The sequence below is a fragment of the Lactuca saligna genome, chromosome 6, assembly GCF_052625555.1.
Source record: "Lactuca saligna cultivar CGN05327 chromosome 6, ASM5262555v1, whole genome shotgun sequence".
NCBI classification, from domain to species: domain Eukaryota; kingdom Viridiplantae; phylum Streptophyta; class Magnoliopsida; order Asterales; family Asteraceae; genus Lactuca; species Lactuca saligna.
In genome coordinates, this window is record NC_136422.1 from 179486695 (window position 1) to 179492975 (window position 6281).

Genomic DNA, 6281 nt, shown 5'->3' on the forward strand with positions numbered 1-6281 from the left:
GTACATACCAAAATAGTTATGGACTTAGACACTAATCCAACAGTCTCCCACTTGGATAAGTCTAACAACTATTCTACGTATGACTTTAGATCCTGATCTACATTCGTAGCTTTCTAAAGTCGCTGTCAACTTTGATCTTATCAGATACGCGTGTCCTTTAGATAAGGGATCATATATTCCTCCATTCTAGATATCGTATAGATATAAGACTTGAATTCAAATCATTCTCTCTATACTATTTCCCGACTTCCTATTTATGAAGACTGACAACAAACTACATCAAATTAGTCCCGACTTGGCCAAGAGCTTAGGTGCCATCACTAAATCATCGAGGGGCCCAAAGATATTGTTTTTATCCTACTTTGGATCAAAGGAACGGATAAACTTTGACTCAATGCTCGCTTGCACTCGCTTACCGAATTACACACAATAATAAGTTTTATGACACCAAGTTACTAGTGCGTTTACATATTATCAATGTGCTACCGATTCGCAAGATACAACTCACACATCTCTGTTTCAAGAATATAAGATGTTATCGTCTCACTAATCACTCATGATAAAAATCCATGAAGTGATCCAAGTGAGCGTGAGTTTAATCCAATGCTCAAATCATATTCATAAGCACTCATGAATGTTGCAGCAAAAATTTGCTTATGTCTAATACTCTTTAGACAATCCACACACCAATTCACGACAGTCTTCATTCATACCTACTTCCTACATACGAACGACTGTGGCGCATTCTAATAATTTGAATGTTCTGAACCAATTAAATTATTCAGGAAGTCAAAACATGCAAAGCAAAATACAAGAATAATACTAATCACATATGGCCCCAAACCTTTGAGTATAAATAAAACAACTTTTATTTATCACCATATCGATTACTCATTATTTGTTGTTTTAGGTAATCAACTTCTTACTTGAATTATAACTACACTTGGCCCATGCTCTTAGCATGCACACAATGCTAACCTACGGTCCTTACTTTGTGGAATAAATCAAATGAACACATTTCCAATCATACTCATTTCACAACTCCCAATCCTTATCACAAGTGTAAGAATATCAAATTCTTGCCACTTATAGAATATGTTAGATTCTAACATTTTATGTAATGATCCTTTTGTAATGTCACTGCACTAAGGTCACAATGACTATTGCCAATGAATTACAAAGATCTCTATCGGAAATTGTTACAAGACAATTCCATAGATGTGATGTATCTCACTCAAAGTACATTCCTTTAAACATCCTTCTGCATAAAAGTTTATAATCTAGACATAGATTCTCAATATCCAACTCCCAGTATGGAAACCTTTCCATACTTACCATATGATAACTCATTCTTAATAGAATCTTATCTATTCATAATAATGTCGATATGCTCCATCCAATATCATACTTCCAACTACTCACAAGCGACCAATCCTTAGCAAGCTTTGGATCGTCCTTTGATAGTTGTTTAATTATCTTAGTCAAAACCGATTGTTGTCCTTTTTTTCCTCAAATATTATAGCACCTGCAATCGATCCTATATCTGAAGCATATGGGTCACGATGCATAATGTCTTACATAAAGATTTGATACTTTATCAATCTTCTGCCATAATATTTTGTGTGTTATGTTCTTACAATTCGAACTATGAGAGGAAAGGCGTAATCATAATCGAAATTTAAGAACACACTATGTATCCCTGACTAAGTTTATTAACATTCCACAACCTAAGCCTTTAGTTTTGAAATGAAGCATAATATTCTCTCCCTTAATTATAGCAAAACAACTATTCAATCCTTACAACTTTGCAAAGTATAACTCTTGTTTTCAATAATTAATATTGTTAAAATGCAATACTTGTCTTAATAATCATACAAGCATAACATGTATGCTCCCACTATCATGATGATTATAATAGCATAACAATTATGCTCCCACTAGCTTTGATATGTATTCAGAAAACAGATTAACTTCCAGAAAAACAATACCTATTGAATTTCTTAAGTTCATATTTCTAATACCTAATACTTTGATAATCTTTTATCAAGCTTCTTAGTCTTATACACCATTGCCTTAGATAGCTCATATGTGTGTCTAAACAATTCAGACTAATTGCCAAATCTTACAATTCGAATCATGGAAAGGGATACCATGACCATAATCGAATTCGAGAATACAATTTCACAATCACTATCTTCTTAAAATCTCTCTTAGTTAAAGCATTTCCTCACAGTCATTTTCATGAAGGAGGGGATCTTATGACACTTAGATTTTAACGGTGTATGTGTTCCTATCCATGCGAATTTGTCAAAACCAAAGTTTGCGACAAATCCAAACTCATATGGACCGAACACTCTTAATTTTGATTTCTTGCCTTATGGTAACACGAGTGTCCACCATGTCTTCCAAGTAGTTAAGCAGCTCACCCTTTCCTATCAATGTACTTTTCATTGATCAAGGTGCTTGCCTTTTATGCATTCAAATGAGAACTCATAGAACTCATATGCATAATTAACTCAATCGGAATGGCACAAAAACAAAATAGTGTCAACACGATAGGTTGTAGACCTCAACTCGTGTGCTAGTGATGATCGATAAGGTTTATTCTTGGTTAGTTTTTGAACCTTTTCAAGACCATTAAGACTCTCACTGACTCCTTGACATATAAGATTCTATTGTCAATAAACATTTCTTGACAAACAAATATTAAAGATTTAGTGTAGCCTTTACCAAGATAAAACACTTTACAAAATTGGTCCTAGTTAGTCTTTGTCTTATCCCAGACATCACAACTTTCCAATTCCAAATGTGCAAGAATAAGAGAAACCTTTTCTAAATTCTACATTTGATGAATGTTATAAACCTTCTTAAGACTTGTCACTCAATTCACAATCTTGGAGTATTACTCTAAGACTTGATAATGGAACGAAGTATGATTGACTTCTTGATTTAACCATTTCCACAATTCTCGATTCCTCCATACAAATTGTACTAAGATTCAGTTAGAGGATCAATTGAGATATGGTTTTAATCGTTAAGTCTTATCATAAAACATAATAAAGGTACTCTCCCTTCTTCTTAGAACGGAGAAACTATTATATTTCTGCCTACTTGATTCTTCTTATTCGTTCTGCTATTGATTGAAACTCCTTTTAGAATTATACTCAATCTTATAAGTATAACCATATTCACTAATCTTTAGTGAATCATGACGAATGATCTTGTTACTCTTGTGGTAGACTTGATCAACGTACGACCTATTGTACTCAATCTCTTAGTCCTTAAATTTACACTTTGCCATAAATTAGTCTAAATTTCCCAAATGTGAAAGTTTTCATTCATCATGCAATACTTGTTGCACGATTCCAAGTTCCTATCCACTTAAAACTTGGGCGATAAGAAACTCTCTCTATTTGATAAACTTTTGACACTTCCACAAACAACCTAATCAAGAATCAAATCTATTTTGCTAATAATAGAATTACACAAACATCAATTTTTCATATACGCCATTGTAAGGATAAACAAATAAGATAAAACCAAAATTTATTTAATTCATAAAAACAGCGGAAAACATGTCCTTAGAATGCAAAATTCGAATGAAAAACTATGTAAACAAATATTCCTAACAAATCTATCATAACTTCCTAAGCTCAAAATCTGATCTTCGAATCATGCGATCGTAATCCATTTCTTTGTGCTCAGACTCATCTTGCTCTTCCATCAAACTTCTAATCCTGCAAAACATGCAAATGTAATCTTATCACATTGTGTAAAAAGAATAGGAATTTAATGAAGCTAGATAGTGGATTTTATACCTAAAGTAGAGCCAGACTTCTTGATTCTCTCATCTCTTAGACTCTTCAGTTCCTTCAGGCAGCTTTGTATCCATTGTCCCTTCTCTTGGAAGCAGAAACACGTGGGTTCTTCTAGAGTGTCCACGGAAGCATGATTGGTTGAATTACCAGACAAATATGCTCCATTACTTCGCCAAATCATTTCTGATTCAGCAACAATAAACATGTAAGTTAAGTTAATGAGGGTCGCGTCAAGATCCATCATATAATACTCTCTTATGAACTTATCGTATGATTCAGGGAGTGACTGAAGAACCCAGTCCACAACCAATTTATTGGGAAAAGATGCACCCAACATAATTAACCTATCAATGTGTGATTTCATCTCTAGGACGTGAGCACACACAGGTTTACCATCTTCATGTTCAATTGCCAATAAGAACTTTCCTACGTGCACATACAAACCCTAATGCTTGGATCTAGGTTTCTCTATTGTACATGCAATTCATCCAAGACTTTAAACCCTAGATCTATCATATGATAATCAATATTAACATAACAATGGGTTTAAGATATTACCTTGATTGTTATGTAGCAATAACAATCTCAAATCCTCCTTGTAATGACTTAAGAAAGGTTAGAGTCACAAATATCACTCCTCTAATGGTTCACAAACACCAAGAGCAAGAGGATGAAGAATGAGAAGAGAAGAGACACCCAAAACGTGTAGAAACCTTAGGGATTAAGTTACCCACGTTTTTGGTGCCCAAGGGGTCTTTAAATAGTGAGACTATTAGGGTTGTCTAATAAGGAAACCCTAATTTGGATGTTTAGGCCCTAAGTAACCCATGGACTCCCTCCTTAGAGGCCTTGGACGATTTCTAATGGGTTTCCCCCATAGAATTCGTCCACTCCATCCTCTATGGAGTCCATTAGCCTAATATTCAACTATCACACAATTGACACTTCTAGTCCCCTTCATTTAATTAATGTCTTTTAGCCACAAAATTAATTCTTATTAATTATTGGCTAATATTAATTAAACAATATGATTTCTCCTTTAATATATTATTCTAATAATATATTAATAAATCATAATTAATCCTTTCTCTCCATAATTCATCCTATCAAGTTGCTTTGGTGAAGGCAACCCAAAAGGACCATGCACCATCGGGTCAAGTACATACCAAAATAGTTATGGATTTAGACACTAATCCAACAAGTACATCACCGACGTCACCACCGTTCAATTCCGACAACCACCACCCTTCACATTGGGCAACCCCATCAACTATTGTACTCAACCTTTCTCATACACCCAATTCATATACATCATATTTCTCTCTCTCTCTCACTCTCTCTCTTTCTTTCTTTCTTTCTTTATCTCTCTCTCTCTCTTTCTCTCTCTCTCTCTCTCTCTCTATATATATATATATATATATATATATATATATATATATAACCTCATTCTTCTTCCTACTCCTCTCTCCTTCAAGAACACTAATTACAATGGAAGGAAGTTCCACTCATGATCAAAGCACAACTACAGAAACAACTTCAACAGTTGCAGCACCTGTGACTACGCATCCACTGATCGGCAATGGGGGCAGCATGGTTCTTGACACCGATGAAGCAGGGTTGGAAGCTAGTTTCTTGAATTCTCATTCAAAAGCTGAGATCGTAGATATGTTGAGGAAACACACATACAATGATGAACTAGGACAAAATAAGAGTAGTTGCAGCTTAAACAAAACCCTTTTTACTAACGGGTTTATATCGGGTGACAACCTGGTCAACGCCCGGGAACAACTTTTTAAGAAGACAATCACCCCCAAAGACATTGGAAAACTGAACCGGTTAGTGATACCAAAGCAGCATGCAGAGAAGCACTTCCCGTTGCAAACCGGAAGCACTTCCAAAGGTGTTCTTTTACATTTCGAAGACATCGGGATGAAAGTATGGAGATTTGGTGATTTCGTTATTCATACTTTAATAGTAGCCAGAGCTACATTTTAACCAAAGGTTGGAGCCGATTCGTGAAGGAAAAGAACTTAAAAGTTGGTGACATTGTGAGCTTTCAGAGATCCACGGGTTCAAACAAACAACTTTACATCGACTGGAAGACAATAAAACGGGTCAGTTATTCAAGAACAAGCAACTTTGCAACAAGTTCAAGAACGGTAGTGGTGCAGGTGATGAACGATGCTAGTAAATGACCAACCACAAAAGAAATTGAAATCATAGAGACCATTCTTGTAAATTATAAAAACTGGTTAACAGAAAATCTGTTAAAAACTAACGAAAATGACTTAATAGACATGTAGGTTGTAAGTTTAATGACCTATTGAGCCATATATATATATATATATATATATATATATATATATATATATATATATATACACACACACACACACTTTAGTGACCAAATAGAATAAATGACGATAGTTGAATTGGCTATAGTGACATTTACCCATAATAAAA

General features: G+C 34.6%; 1 pseudogene; it reads left to right on the top strand.

Moving 5' to 3' along the window:
• The first annotated feature begins 5306 nt into the window (after window positions 1-5306).
• On the top strand, window positions 5307-6013 carry LOC145003154 (AP2/ERF and B3 domain-containing transcription factor RAV1 pseudogene; annotated as a pseudogene).
• Window positions 6014-6281: the final 268 nt, after the last annotated feature.